The sequence below is a fragment of the Durio zibethinus genome, chromosome 12 (assembly GCF_047325235.1).
Source record: "Durio zibethinus cultivar Kanyao isolate XHJ-2024 chromosome 12, ASM4732523v1, whole genome shotgun sequence".
Classification (NCBI taxonomy): Eukaryota; Viridiplantae; Streptophyta; class Magnoliopsida; order Malvales; family Malvaceae; genus Durio; species Durio zibethinus.
In genome coordinates, this window is record NC_143173.1 from 22053010 (window position 1) to 22068295 (window position 15286).

Genomic DNA, 15286 nt, shown 5'->3' on the forward strand with positions numbered 1-15286 from the left:
TAATTGATTTTTATGTTTTTAATTATTTTAAAAAAATCTAATTTTTATCAAACACACATTAAAAAATATAAAAATTAATTATTTAGTATCTAATAGATAATAAAAATATTATTCTTGAATATAAACAAAACAAACAAATATCTATTTATATTCTATTTGTTTAATAAATAAATATAAAAATATTATTATTTATTAAATTTAATAAATAAATATAAAAAAACAAAAATCAAATATATTCACACGTCCAAAACTCGTTTACACTCGATATACACCAAACATATGCAGCCAAACACTTCTTATTTTTTATTTAAAATTTTCCTCAATGTCGAAGCTATGTAATTTTGGTCAAATAGACTATCCTAAACTAAACCCTAACCCCACCCCTGTTTTTCATTTATTCTGTCTTAAAAAAAAAAAAAAAAAGGCCGCCTATTATCTGCTCTTTGTTCTCCCTGTCTCCCAGCCCGGTCACGCTATTGCCGGCAGTTCTGGTTCCCTTCCCTCTTATTTTCCGTTTTCTTCGTTCGTTTATTGATTCTTTTCTTACTTTTCTATCTGCTCCCTCTTTTCTCTTTCCTGTTTGGTCGTTGCCGGCGGAAACTTGAAACTCTCCCCTCTTTCTCCCTTTTCCTCTATTCATTCTTCTGTCTCTCTCCATTCGCCATTCAAATACAGAAAATCATGGGTATAGGATCTGTTAAAATTTTTTTAGTTTTATGTTAAAAATAATTCTCTTATATTTTTCATGGAAAATAACATACTATTTTTTGCAGGAAATTTATTTGATTTCTCTTTTTTGGAGGTAAAGAAATTGCAATTGGAGTTTCAACGAACGAACATGCTCCTGGATGCTCAGCTGTAGATGAAGAAATCGAAGCAGCAAAAGCCTTTGATTCGCTAAGGTTTTAGGAAAAGCTTAATTTGTTTGATTTATTATGCCCAAAGACTCTGATTAGTTAAACTGAATAACTCTTGCTAAGATTAAAGCAACAACTAATGCTAGAGATGGTAGCGCTAGTTTGTTGCATGAATTGGATAAATAATTTCTCAATGGCAGCTAAAATAACAAAGATACTCCATGAAAAAATTAAAAATAATGCTAAGTTGAAGGACAGTGCTGCCATTTCAGCTAAATAAAATAAGGAAGTAGAGATTTTGGATGCATTGATTTAAATTCTTGCTTAGAGACTTGGCCTCATTGCATTTTACAGTTCTTGCTGTCATTTCCTTTTTCATTTTAAACTAAAGTAGTGAATTTTGTACCAAATTTCAGGCACTCTAATGATCGTGATGTTGCTCTCATGATTCTTGTGGCTTAGATTGGATTATGGTGAACCAAATTTTAAAAGACCCTATCAACTTTATTGACCCTAAAACCAGCGATTTAACCGTTCTCGATTTCTTTCTTGATTTTGATTCTATAAAAGAGTGGTTTGAAGATAACCCAAATTTAGATAGGATTGGTTTAGAAGAGTGAATTTGGGAGCATTGAGAACAGTATGGAGATTGGTAAAGAAGATAAATTTGAGAAAACCCATCTTGGTGACCCAAGTGTTGGTAGTTCTGAGCTAAATGTTGATTGTTTCAAGCCAATTGTTTGTGGGTCTGCACTGGTTGGAGGTGAGTCAGGAAGTATAGTGAAGGTGGAAGAAGAGGAATCAAAACCTGAAGGCAAACTGAGTTCATCTATTGAGGAAGAGATTGGGAAGGTTAGTTTGGTTGATGGATTAGAGAGCGGGAGTAGTAGTTCAGAGGAGTCTGAGAGTGAAAGTTCATCTTCATTGTCACCTTCTAGTAGTAGCAATGATGATGATGATGATGATGATGATGATGATGATGATGATGATGAGGAGGAGGAGGAGGAGGAGGAGGAGCAAGAGGAAGAGAATAAAGAAAAACTTAAGTTGGAGATCGAAAGGGAGGTGTATGGTGCAGATGAACTTGAAGAAGGTGAGATAGGAGGTATTGATGGAGAGATAATTGTTGGTGGAATTAGTGATGATGAAGAGGAGGATGAAACGGAGGAAATCCTCAGTGCATATGGTATTGAATTTGATGAGGTAGATGATGATGAGGAGGATGTTGGTGCTGTGAGAGGTCCTATCAGGTCTAAGAATGAACTTGAGGTAACAAACTGTGCCTTTGATGATTTTTTTTTTAGAAGTCCTTTTTGTGCTACTATATTTTCTAATGTTTCAGGAAAGCAAATTTGTAGGTTTTGTTGCATCTCAATAACATGTTAACTCAGATATTCTCCACTTTCAATTCAATTATTCTTAATTCTGCTGAATGTGTTTTGTTGCCTGCATTTTCTCCACTGTTTGTTCTGTTTTATATTTCTTAGCTGCAATCTGCAATTTGTTTGTTGGGTAGACTATGATGAGAGGTAATTATTTTGTAGTCTCATTTTCTTTTTAAACCATTTCCTTTTATTTTTTCTGATTGAACTCTTTTTCTTGTTCAAAGATCTTTTGGCATGTTTTGACTGAAAGATTTTCATGTGGTAATCTTACATTGGCGTTGTGTACCTTTGGGGCCTTGTTTAGTTAACTCTGGCGGTATATTCTTAATTCATCAAAACTGGAAAAATAGTAGTTGTGTATAACCATTGAACTTTATTCCATTTTGATCCTTGCTTGATAGAGATCAGGCATTTCTCTATCACACTCTAATCCTCACTTGTTGACCATGGAAGTCTATATCTAGACTTCTTTTGTATGCTCTCTGTAGTTTTGAACAGCATGACTAAAATAGGCATCGCTGAAGTTAAACTATTGGCATGTTATAATGCTGGAGTTATTGTTATTGAATAGTAGTTCTGAATAAAAGTTGCTAAATTTGGCAGGTTCTCCCCCCTGTTCCACCATTGGATGTTACACTGCAACCCCATCACCAGATGCTACCTGTTGGAATCGTTTTGTCGGTAAGCTCAAATCAGAGCCTCTATTAGAAAATACAAAGGCCAAGCCTTAAAGTTTTGCTCAAATTTTGTTACACTTATAAACCCATGTTTTCGGAGCTTGGTATTTTTTTTTTGGATAAAGATTGGTGATTTTTTATCAGCTGTATATTGACTTAAAGATGTAAATGATACTAGCTAGGTCAGTCTAATAATGTTCCTTACACTATTACAGATGATTGGAACCAAAGTTGTTGTTGAAGGAAGAAAGCAGCACAACCCTCTGAATGAAGGTTCTATTCTCTGGATAACCATAGACGGATCACCACTGGGATTTGTGGACGAAATCTTTGGACCTGTAAAAAACCCCTACTATATAGTACGATACAATTCAGAGAGTGAGGTCCCTGCTGGTATCCATGAAGGCACTTCGATCTCTTTTGTCCCAGAATTTGCTAGTCATGTTCTTAATGACAAGAATCTTCATAAGAAAGGATATGATGCATCTGGTGAGAATGATGAGGAGTTGTCAGATGATGCTGAGTTTTCAGATGATGAAAAGGAGGCTGAGTACAAGAGGATGCAAAAGATGACAAAGAGAGGCATGAATGACCAGAAAGTGGGGAACTGGAAAAGCAATAAAAAGAAAGTTAAAAGTAGGAATAGGGTGTGGAAAAATGATAGGAACTCAGCCCAGCAAACATCAACATTAGGGGGTCAGCTTCCACCTAATAAGAATCAACATAACTTCTCCACAGTTTCAGCATCTTTGGGTAATCAAAATTTTTCATCTTCTGTAGGAGAACAAAATTTTATTGGTGGATCTGGCTTTGTTTCTCCATTTTCAGTCATGCCACAGTCTTCTGGTATTATTACATATTCCAATGGAGCTTGGACTAATGGGATGCCAGGCCAGCAGCAACAAAATGCTATTTTTCCCAACAAGTTTTCTGCAGAAGGTTTGCCATTGCTCTCACAGAATTATCAACAGCAGCCAATTCCTTTGCCAACCCCAGCAATGTCTATGCCCACCATGATGCCATATCAGCAGCAGCAGTTTGATCCTAGTTTGAGTACACTTCCTAATACGATCTTACCTGGTGGCCAATCAAGTTTATTTGCTAGACCAACCTGTGCACCTTGGCTGGGGATTGCAGGTCAAAATGGTATTAGCCAAACCACATTTGGAACGGGCATGCAGGGCCAACAGTTACTCAATGCATTGCAAGGTATCTTGACAAATGGACCAAGAATAGATGGGAACTGTAATTTGCAACCTAAAGGTGTTCAAGGCAACCCTGAAACATCCCAGAATTTTAGCATGGGTGCATCATCAAGTCGTGGAAAAAAACCATATCATAGAGGTCGCGGTCCTTTTACTCGCGGAAAAGGTCATCAGCAATCCTAGTGAATTGTAGATTAGATTGAGTGGAGACTTGGACCTTCAAGAGTTGCTAGATTTTATGCAAACTATATTTTGTGTAATTTATTGTTGAATGATTGCAATTTATTGCGGCAATATAAGAGTTTTTTTTTTTTTTAAATAAAGCGGTCTACTTCGTTTAAACTATTTCAATACAGTCGAGTGATCAAGGAAATCATTACACTCTGACCGAAGGTAGGGTACAATAAAACTGGGATAATCGTTCGTCCAAGTTCGTTCTTCTGTTAAGTAGAGGCCATATCTTGCTAGGTTGTGTGCCATCTTATTCTCATCTTTATGAACATTCACAGCAGTACTTCCTTCTTTATTAATAAGCCAATCGGTGAGAGGTCTGGCTGCCTGGCCTTCAGCTTCCTAATTACAGTCAGGTTATCGCCCTCCAGTATCAAACGACTATACCCCATCTCTGAAACAAGCTTCAGTTTTGTTACTGCCCCCTTCCTTCACTTGAAAAGGATCCATAACAGATAAAATGCATGTGGATAAAGCCCCCAGAACCGCACCCGTGGAGTCTTTTATCACAGCTCCCGCCCCACCTTTGTTTTGCTAGCAGTCATGGGCTCCATCGAAGTTTACTTTTACCCAACCTATGCTTGGTGTTGTCCAGCTACGAGGAACAACACTGGTTCTATTCGTTCGTAACTGAGCTGCATTACACTCCTCAACGTATTTTTTAATAAAAAACACCAGCTCGTGTGTACGTCTATCCTTCTTCCCATGCAGTACGTTATTCCTCTCTCCCCATATACCCCAAACTGTAACCATGAAAAGCTGTAATAGGTCCTATGTTTTCTCCTCGAAGTTGTGTTTAAACCATTCCTTCACATCAGACCAGTTGTTTTCCCTCATATTGCCCCAGTTGTTTTGCTTCCCAAATTTCTGGCTACCTTTGGGCAGGTTCTAAGTGCATGAAAAATCGTTTCTTCCCCTGTCCCGTACCGAAAACATGCTTAATTTCCAAGTCCAATCCTCTCTTAGAGAGATTCAACTTAGTAGGTAGAATTCCGTTGAAACTACGCCAGGCCATCACTTTAATTTTATTTGGCACTTTTGCATCCCATATTTTTCACTACAAACCACCATTTTTCATTATCACGTGGGCCTGAGTTCGAAGTCTCAGTTTCCTCCTTAGCACATAAGAGTTTGTAACTTCTCCTTACCATATAGTTCCGAGTAGTCATAGTGCCAAACATGTGTGTCACCGGAACCTACACTATTAATAGGTAATGCACTTATGGCCTGTGCGTCCTCATCACTGAACATGTTGGAGATGATATCTTGTTTCCAGGTTCTTAACCCAAGGTTTATGAGTTTTGCCACTCTACTATCAAAGTCTACTTCTCCTTCAGTCTCTCGTGGTTTGAAATTTGGGGAAGTTGGGATCCATTTGTCCTACTAGATTCTGATTTTTTTCCCATTTCCCACATGCCACCTAAGTCCCTTGTCCACCAACTCTCTTGCGACCCATAGACTTCTCTAGGTAACAGATGGAGAAGTACCTAATTTTGCATGCACGTAGTCACACTCAGGGAAATATTTGGCTTCCAGAACCTGTGTTACCATCTTTGTCAACTGGGTTTGGAGTCTCCAGCTCTACTTACCCAGCATTACTAGATTGACATAGGTCGCCCCATTTTAACCAAAAGATTCCCTTCGTTCCACCTCCTTGTTTCCACCAAAACCCACCAATTATGCTGTTGATTCCTCTACACACATCTTTTGGCAACATAAAGCAGTTCATCGCATAACAGGGAAAAGCACTGCGTTGACAAAGATAGCCTTGCCTCCGTAAGTAGACAGGCACTTATTACCCCATGCATTAATCTTTGCTCTAACTTTGTTCTTGATTTCTCGAAAAGCACTAAATCTGGCTTTCCCCACCATAGTCGGCAAACCCAAATATTTTTCAAGGCTGGTTGTGGCATCAATACCAAAAATGCCTTGAATCTCTGCCCTATGTTCTGCACTGGTGTTCTTATTGAAAAAAAGAGCAGATTTGTCAAAGTATATACTTATTAATAATTTTAGATCTTCTTTCTTCTCCAAGCTCTCTTCTTGACTATCAGCTCCCTTTTTCAAGCCCCTCTTTTTTTTGCGTTTTCTTTTTGGCCTCTCTTTTTTCCCAATAAAAAAAAAAAAACCAGCAGCGCCCTCCTTTGGCACCCTCCTTCAGCACTCTCCTTCAGCACTCTCTTTCAGCTACTCCCTCCTAAAGCCTTTTCTTTTCGCCTTTTTCTTAGCTCTCGGACCTTCCTCTTTCCTTCTTATTTTTTTCTTCCTTTTTTTCTTCATTTTTTTCTACCCCCGCGTACTTAAACCCCAAACCAGTAACCTCTCCCCTCCACTACCTGTACCAAAAAACCACCAACTTTTGTCTTCTCCTCTGCAAGTTTTTATGCTTGTACCAGGATTTTTTTTTTTAAATTGGGCCTAAAAATAAGTCCCATGATGGGTCCTATTTAGACTTCTAAATGGGACTTTAAAACGCGTCATCCATTGAGCTTTGCTTTGGCCTTTTTTTTTTTTAAAGGGCCATCTATCGGGCATTTTTTTGGTTTGTAAACAAGCCTTAAAGATGAGCTATTCACTAGGCTTTTTCGAGTTGTATACAGGCCTTCAGTTGAGCGTTTCATTGGGTTTTTTCAAGCCTAACAATAGATTCATTTTAAATTATCAATTTTGATCTTTATTTTATCATTTCATAAAATCAGATTTAATGATATTAGATTATTTCAGATAAAATTCTATGTTTAAATTTATGATTAATCATAGCATTCTTTGTTTTCTGCATAAAAAGGGACTTTTCAAAAAATTAATTTCAAATAAAAAATAAAATTAAAATAATATTTTGAAAAAGATAATTTTTGATACTCTATCTAAATATTCGAAAATCACCGATAATTATTATTTGTAAAAAATATTATTTTTACTTAAAAAAAAATTTTGTGATGAATTTCAACCAAAAGAGTTATTTTTAAATTTTACTTAAATGTTAGAAAATTATAAAATATTTCTTTAATCTAAATATTTTTATAATATTCTTAAATAAAGATTTTTAAATTAATTTTCTTTCCTAAAAATAAAAATTATTATTAAATCTTAAATAAAATCATTTTTATCTAAAATTATATATAATACATGATTAATTAATACTAAATTTTATGAGTATTATGAGATATTAATCTTATTTTACACATAACTTACTTTCCAATTTAATATTATTTTCATAAACTAAAATTATTTTTTAATAAATTCTAAACTTATCAATTATACTTTTTTTTAAAAATTGATGATTACATTTTATATTTTTATAATTTTAAATTTTTATATTTAATAATTAAGTTTTTGAATTAACACGTCATGATAGAAATTTCATGGATTATAGGCATCAATGGCAACCAAAAAGCCTATCGAATTTCCTGCTACCAGGGACGGTTTTACAGGATCCTGTCGTGTTGTGTTTCAAAAAAAAAAATTTTGTTAGATTTATGGTTGTTAGGAGTTCTTTATCTTTCCCATTTTAGTTTTGACTTAATTACTTGCAGGGAAAGATTAACTCCATTAGTTGAGAAGGTGGTCACGAAGAAGCTTTTTTTCTGGGGAAAGGGAAACAGTAGGAAGGTAGCATGAAAAAAGTTGCCCCGCCGCCCTCGTCAAAGGTGCCGCGCATGACACTATCCCAATTTTTTTTGCATTTTCTTTCTTTTTTTGTGGATTTTTCATTTTAATTTTATTAATTACCATTTTTTATTTGGGTGCTTAGTTTATGGTTAACAAAATGACTTTGGATCTTAAAATTGGACATGGCCTACAGCATCGGACTTTGGGCTATCAAGCCTTTATGACCCAACTTGGTTTGAATTGGATTAATTTAAAATAAAGTGCAAATGAGCCGAATTAAAATGTTCAAATGGATTTAAATTGGATATATTTAAAATTTGTCCCAACAAAATTATCTATATTTGTCTTTTTTTTCCATATTTTTGAGAATAAAAATAGATAAAGACAAAGATAATAATTTTGTATGAATCAACAATTCAAACTCAATGTTTTCTATTTTTTTGTTGATTTTTTTTACAATTTTTGTTGTTTTTTATTTTTTATTTTTATTTTTTTATAAAATTTTCATATGAAGAAAATAACTATTTAGATATTTGCATCTAAAAATACAAAAGCTAAAAGAATTGAGATTCACATTTAAAAATAAAAAATTTGCATTCGAAAAAATCTTTAAAGATTCACATCTAAGAAATCAAAGATTCAAATTCAAAAACTTTAAAACATTTATATCTTAAAAATAAAAAATTCATTTGAAAAAGTTTAGGCATTTACAAATTAAACGTCAAAATTTCACATTTGAAGAGATTCGTATCTTAAATATAAAAAATTCACATTTACAAAATTTTAAAGATTTACACCTTAAAAATTAAAAATTTATATTTGAAGAGATTCATATGATTTGCATTTGGAAAAATTCACATTTAAAAGTTTTAAGAGATTCGTATTTTAAAAACCAAAGATTTACATTGAAGAGATTTAAATCTTAAAAGTAAAAATTTTATTTGAAAATTTTAAGAGATTCACATCTTACAAATTAAAGATTCGCAGTTGAAGAGATTTACAAATAAAAATCAAAGATTCACATAAGAGGTTTTGAGATTCCCATCGAGGGTTTTTAGATTTAAATCGAAGGTTTTCGAGATTTATATTGAAGGTTTCAAGATTCATATCGAGGCTTTTGCAAAAGTTTAAAAATTCATAAAAAATTCATGGATAGATCTAAAACTTCTCAAATAAAAGGTCATTCTCTCAAAATCTAATCTTGCAAATAGCTTATTTAATTTAAGACTTAACAATTTTAAAAATCATTCTCATAACGTATTACTTCAGAGATTCAATCACTAAACAAAAAAAATTAAAAGTCGCTCCCAATTTCTTTTCATTAAGGTGCCATTATCTCAAAATCTCACATAAAAAGTCATTCTTTCAAAATCTAATCTTGAAAATAGCTTCTTTAATCTAAGGTTTAATGACTTTAAAAATTGTTGTCATAACGTATCGCTTTAGAGATTCAATCACTAGACAAAAAAATTAAAAGTCACCATCAAATTTTTTTGTTGAGGTGCCATTGGCCACCAATTTTATCGTATGGCCTACGAAATCGAAATTAGGTTTGAAAGCACGATTACATGTAAGAAATGTTATAACATTCATACAACATCCATCTGAAGATGGTACCAATTAATTTTATATGATTCTAAAAATGATCTTGTTCAAATAATTCTTTAATTATTATTTTATCATTTTTTATTTATTATTAAATATTGAAAACTTTTTCAGTTATCCTTAACATTTTTAATATAATTTTAAAAAAATTTTCACCTCAAGAACATTCAAAAAAATATATTTTTTTCCTTTAAAAGGCTATATCATTAAATTTATTTTAATATTTTAGAAACAAAACAAATTATAATTCTCTTGTCATAGCATTTCTGAAAATCCTATCAACACTTTTGGTATGTTTTAAAGAAATTTCTTATCTAAAATCTTGGAAAAATTATCACTTGTGATTTTCCTCTTAATTTCATCATTGATGGGAATTTTAATTTGTTTTGAAATATTTATTTATTTTTCATATTATTGTGAATGTAAGTAAAAATTCTATTAGTCTAGTTCTCAAAATATTTCCAATACGTTGGGAAAAATCTCAGAAAAATTTCCCACATAAGAGTTTCAATAAAATCTCCATTGGTGACTTTACTTTTGACCTTATAATAAGAAATTTTTACTTACCTTACAATTTATTATTAAATATTTTATGCATTTTTTATCATTTTATATTTTTATTATTTTTTTATATTTTATTGAAAAGGTTTCTAAAATCTAACCAGCACTTTTGGCAAAATTTTAAAAAATACCTTTCCTAGGAACTATTATTAAATTCATTACTTGTAATTTTATGTTAATTCCATCATTGAGAAACTTCACTTTATTATTATTATTATTATTATTATTATTATTATTATTATTATTATTATTATTATTATTCTAAAATATTTTTAACATTTTTAGAATATTTTAAAAAAATTTCTTGCATATATATTTTCAATAAAATCATCACTTATGATTTTATTTTAATTTTTATAGTTAAAAAAGATTTCATTTTTACTAAAAAAATATTTTACGAAAATTTTATTAGAAAAATTCTCATACATATTCCTAATACCTTTGATAAATTTTTGAGTAAATTCCTTAATTTGATATCATGAATAAAAATCACCACTTGTGACTTTATTTTTATTTCATCATTTTATTTATATTTTAAAATTTATTATTGTTTATTAAAATTTTATTTTGTCTTTTATTGAAAAGTTTTTAAGAGAAAATTATCGTTTCAATTTTTTTTTAGTTTATTCTTTCTACTTATTTTAAATAAATCTTCACTAAAAATATTTTATTTTTCCTAAATATTTTTCACCTTTTATTTTATTTTTTTATCAAAGTTCACACAAAAAAATTAAAAATATATATAAAAAATAAAATATATAAAAAATTATGTGACAAAATAAAAAAATAAAAAATTATGAAAAAAATATAAAAAATGCTCATGATCAATGCTGATCAAAGGTCCAAAGGTAGTCTAGTTGGTTCAGTACGATTCAATTGGTTTAAGGTGGTTCAAAGCAATCTAGAGTTGTTCAAGGTAGTTCAAGTTTTTTGATTTGGTTAAGACCGATTCAAAAAGGGTTCAGCTGCAATTCAAGCGATTTAGAACAGTTCATGGGTGGTTTGACTGGTTCAGCCATGGCTCAATTAGATCAATAGAGAGGAGGCAACATCAATAAAGTCAGGCATGAACATACGAACTCCAGGTCAAGTCAGATCCAAGCGCAGGTCTTCCCAATTTTTTTAGGCTATAAAAGGTGTTTTTTTTTTCATTTTTTCTTCCATTCTCTCTTTATACACTTTTTTCCATACAGCCATTCTAACTTAGAATCCAATCACCAGCTAGTACCGTTTAGCATCAAAACTTTAACCTAGGCTAATCTCAACCCCTGAACACTGTTCCAACCTTTGTTTTTTTCAAAAATACCTCTTAAAAGTCTAGATTGAACATCAAATATTCAACCAAGCATATCTTTTTTTTATTATTTTTTATTTTTTGACTTTTTTTTTCTTTGCTTTAAACACTATGGTTCCTCTTTCCATGGGATTTTTTTTTTTGTTTCTTGTTGCTTATGGGTCATGGTTTACGGGTAGCTCATGAGTGGTTTTTTTAGGTGATTTCATTGAGATGGGTTTGATTGGGGTTTGGGATGTGAGTGGGGATTTGAACGGTTTTACCTTTACTATTGCTTTTTCGTATTGGCCAATTAGTGGATGGTGGTGGTTTTTGGCTTAGCAGTGGGGTTTGCTTAGATGCTTTAGGGATTTAGCTATGGCAGAAAGGAAGATTCGATCGAGCCTACTTTCAGTTCCATTCGCCCTTTTATCTCTAAAATTTTTCAAAAACTCCCTCGATTTTCATATGTGAATTGGCTCATTTATAGAACCGATCCCAAGTTCAAATCCAAAAAAATCTAAGATTTGAAAAAGACTTTTAAGGATTTGGTAGATGGTTGGTAACTTGATTTCAATTGCTAGTCTCTTATTGAGTTGAAAATTGTTTTTGACTTCTTTTATCTTTGCTTTTTTATTTTTTAATTTATTAATAATAATACAATGTACATATTTTTTAAAAATTTTGAACATGTTCAAAATGCCTAAATAAGTTTGAATTGGACGTATTAAAATCGTTAATGCAATTCGGAATCTATTTCGACAACCTAAAGAAAATTAAGTGTTTACAATCATTACCTTCCCTTAACCATGGTTTAACATGTTTTGAAAATTCTTCTTACTTGGAATGCCAACTTTTTATCTTTCAACAAAAATTAAAAATCTTATCCTTAAAATTTTCTTCATTTTAAGATAAAAATTTTCATCTTGAAAAGTTTTCTTAATTTGAGGGGTTAAAATGTCAATACTTTTTTTAAAAAGTTTTTTTTTTTAATTGAGGATTATTGACTTCAAAATGTTAATTTCAAGAAAAGTCCTAAGCTAAAGATCAAAATTTCCATTAATGTCATTAATGCAAGTATTAATGAAAGTCAATATCATCCCTCTTAAATGTGGTAAAAAGGGTTTTTATGACTCTCTAATATGCCATTTTATCTTTATAAAATTAGAGCTAACTTACAAGTTCCATCAATCTATATTACAAACCACATTGATTTTTCTTTATATTCATCATTTGATCATAATATTTCTATTTTTCCAAAATAAATCTTTTCTATTTAAAAGCCTTGAATATCTTTTCATGCTTCGTTGCTCTTTTTTTTGTTATCCCTTGCCATTCTCAAATCTCTTTCCAAAACCTTGCATAGGTCTTTTATGAACATTATCATTTAACATCATTTCAATTTTATGACAAAGGCAATGCATTTACATTTCCTTTTATGTAAAATTAATGGTGAAATACAATATAGATAGAATGAGAGAATATTTATTGCTGAAACAATCAAATTAATCTGACAACAAACAAATAAACAAACCATTAAAATGAATGTTTGAGTGGGATAACATCATCTAGATAATGAATATTTAGATAATTTTGAATACTAATCCAGAATCCTTTCTCAAAACTCATTCCATTAATATTCCTAATCATTTCAAAACTTTGACCTCGTTTCATGAGATCTTCAAATGACATTATCTTCATATGCTTAGGTTGTCTTTTCATGTTTTCAACTTAGACATCTTTTTTTTTTTGCTTAAATAGTACCTTCGGGTTTTTAATTTAAGTCTTTCTTTTTTTTTTTCTCATTATTTTCCTTTCTTATCACAACTTTTCAAATCAAACTCAAACATTAGAAAAGATCACAATCTTATTATTCAAGCATATGTTTCTTTAATTTAAATAATCACATTTAATCAAAATAGACTTTTTAGGCATGTAATGTAGGCTAACGTGAAAGGTAATAAAAAAATGGATAAGATAGGCCCAGATGTATGTTTAAAAGGTTGTGGACCAAATGATCATTTTTTGTAATGTGAAAAATTTTGACATTTTGCCCCATTAAGCATTTCTATTTTCATTTTTCTTTTTTGCACTTTTTATCCTTTTCATTCTTTTTTATTTCTGACAATTTTATTTTTTAAAAAGGAATCAAGTATAAAAGGCTTATTATTATTTTTTTGTTTTAAGATCTTTTGTGACTTTTTTTCTTTTGTAAGTAAGTCTTTTTCCAAAATTTGCTCCCTAATATAAAGGGTGATCTTTGGTTGAATTTTTTTCAAAGAAATCATGCTCCCTAATGTAAATGGTGATCTTTAGTTGGATTTTTTTTAAAGAAATCATAATAGGCTTAAAAGGAGTGACAAACGAATAATTTTATTAATGTATGAAAGGTAAAAGAAAGATGATCATTTCTCATATTAGACATAAATACCCTTGTTGAAGAATATTTATTGATAAAGGACAAACTTGTAAACAAATGTTGACGAATGATTACACCTTTCCAAAATAACTCTTTTTTTATAAACAATAAATCCTTTTGCTTCATCAATTTCATCTAATTAGGTTTATCAATATGAATGAGCTTTCAAAATTAAGCCCTAAATTATTATCATCATTGTTTGAACATTCATTACTTGAGAATTTATAATGGATAAAAAGAAGCATAAAATGACAATTCGAATGAAAGAGGAAATGGAAATGCATCATTGCCACTTTATTGAAATGATAAAGACAAAATGAAAATCCAAAAAGTCCTTTGATGCTTACAAGCATAAACATTTGAGAAATAACATCATTTTCAAAGAAGTCCAAAAAGATAAGCAACTCTATCCTTTCTTATCATCATGCCCTAATAAGATGGGGTAGAAGATTCTCCATAAACACTTGACATCGCTTCTTTATCGAAATTCAACAAACTAGCCTTGATTAAACTTTACACCTTATGCTTGCAAGCAAGACAACTTTTTATTGAATTACCTATATTTTCACAATAATAATCACATTGGGCATTGGCATTGTAACATTTAAGGTATGAGGTTTTATCATATTTAGATGGACAAGTGTGATAAGGTGATTCTCAACAAATTGAAGAAATAGCTTAGTGTAAGACATAAAAATTGGATCAATACGAGTTTTATCTTAGTTATTCCATGGTCGATTCTAATTAGTCACAAGGTTGTTAAACTGAGTGAAGGGTGAATGTGCATGAATAGGTGTTTGTGGATTAGTTGATGTGGGTAAAGATTTACTGAAACATTGTTTATGCAAGGTAGTAAGGATGCTAGATTGGATGAGTATGATATGGGTCAAAATCTCTAACCTATTACCCCCTATAATTCATAGCTTACACATCTCTTTCATTCTTTTTTGTATGTCTTTTCTTTTTTTACATCTCTTCTATCGAATTTTTTGCTTTTGATTGCATTATATATTATTTCTTTAAAAATCATTATATCCATAAAATTCTTTATAGCATTCTAATCATCTTATTATAATATGGTGCTAAAAAAAATTAACAAATAAAACGATGGTCTCTTTCTCATTAAGAGGTAGTTCAACCTGAATGGTCATATTTTTCCATCTCTATGCATGTTTTTTAAAGTTCTCAATAGTTTTTTTCTTCATATTTTGCAATGATAGATAATCTAGGGCCATATCTACGATATGTCTATGTAATGCAATGAATGCTTTAGCTGGCTCATTCCACGTACATATATGGCTTATATCTAGTTGAACATACCATTTAGCAGTGAATCCTATGAGGCTATTTTGAAGGACATGAATCAATAACTTATCATTATGGATATGAAAAGCCATCTTTCGATAATACATGATGACATGGGTCACTTGACATTTAGTACCATCATATCTTTCAAACTCTAAG

The 15286-nt window shown here is 31.1% G+C and overlaps 1 pseudogene across 1 annotated transcript; it reads left to right on the forward strand.

The window, feature by feature from the left end:
• The first annotated feature begins 379 nt into the window (after positions 1–379).
• Positions 380–4443, forward strand: LOC111296506 (uncharacterized; annotated as a pseudogene). The gene is made up of 5 exons (XR_016326108.1): positions 380–491; positions 774–902; positions 1274–2126; positions 2846–2923; positions 3135–4443. The product of XR_016326108.1 is annotated as an uncharacterized LOC111296506 (transcript).
• Positions 4444–15286: the final 10843 nt, after the last annotated feature.